The sequence below is a fragment of the Sinocyclocheilus grahami genome, unplaced genomic scaffold (assembly GCF_001515645.1).
Source record: "Sinocyclocheilus grahami isolate Dianchi unplaced genomic scaffold, SAMN03320097.WGS_v1.1 scaffold405.1, whole genome shotgun sequence".
NCBI classification, from domain to species: domain Eukaryota; kingdom Metazoa; phylum Chordata; class Actinopteri; order Cypriniformes; family Cyprinidae; genus Sinocyclocheilus; species Sinocyclocheilus grahami.
In genome coordinates this window covers 98,866-99,913 of record NW_015505584.1, presented here as the reverse complement: position 1 = coordinate 99,913, position 1,048 = coordinate 98,866, and the positions used below count along the sequence as shown (strand labels likewise).

Below are 1,048 nucleotides of genomic sequence, written 5' to 3'. Positions count from 1 at the left end.
AAGGCTAATTTGTGGCTAAAATTGTGCAGAGTTCAAGATTATATACATACTGGATTATAAAACAGAACAATACAAAAACATAAAAAAATAAATACATTTAAAAAATGGCAGTTTCTATTTAACTCACTCTCCGAGGAAGAGAATGAGATTTTTAGCTTGGTGCATGTTGGGCTTCATGGAGAGGGATGCATGAAGATCCTCTTTACCCTTAACATACCAAAAGTTTGGGTTATGCTCCTCTTCTTCAAATTGATTCCAGAAAATAAACATTGTTTCATTCTCTTTGTTCGGAGAGAAAACAAATAATTGTGAACTATGTAATAGCACTTACCAGGAGTAACAGAGAAATATCCATCAAATCCTGCTAAAACAAATATTCCAATAATCAGAAGGGTCTGTTGTGTGGCCATGGTTTGCGTACTGTTAAAACGATTTGATGCCCTTCTGTTTATAGTCTTCTCTCAGACCAAAGGTCATTTGTAGTTCCCATTCCCTCTTTTGCAACATGAGCTTTTGATCACATACTGATCATTCATGACCATATGATATGAATATATGATGATATGAATACTGAGTTGAATGAATTACTGGACTGTTCTGTGGTTTTCTTTTTCTGACCTGTGCTTCAGTGAATTGCGCTTTTCTGTACTATACTGTTCTTTACTGAACTGTTCTGTACTGTTCTTTACTGCGATGCACAGTTATTAACTGAACTTCTCTGTTTTGCACTGAACTGTTCTGGATGATTAAGAATGATTAAGTTCTGTACTATACTGATCTAAAATGTTCTGTGCGTACAGTTTTTTTACTGAACTGTTCTATTCTGTTCTGTTCAGGAATCAACTTGTCTACACTGAATGGAATGAGTTCTGTGTTTTTGTTTTCCCCAAACAATTATTGTTCTGTTCTTTTCTGAACTGCACTGCAGTGCACTATTCTGTTCTTCACTGAACTGTTCTATTCTGGTCTATAACTGATCTGCACTGAACTAAATGATTAAACTCAACTGATTTAAACCGTTCTCTGCTTTTTTCTTTTGAACTGTTCT

The 1,048-nt window shown here is 34.9% G+C and overlaps 1 pseudogene; it reads right to left on the bottom strand.

Moving 5' to 3' along the window:
* The window catches only part of LOC107550658 (alkaline phosphatase, placental-like), a 20,494-nt pseudogene extending 20,084 nt beyond the window's left edge, over positions 1-410 (bottom strand).
* Between the last annotated feature and the right edge of the window lie 638 nt (positions 411-1,048).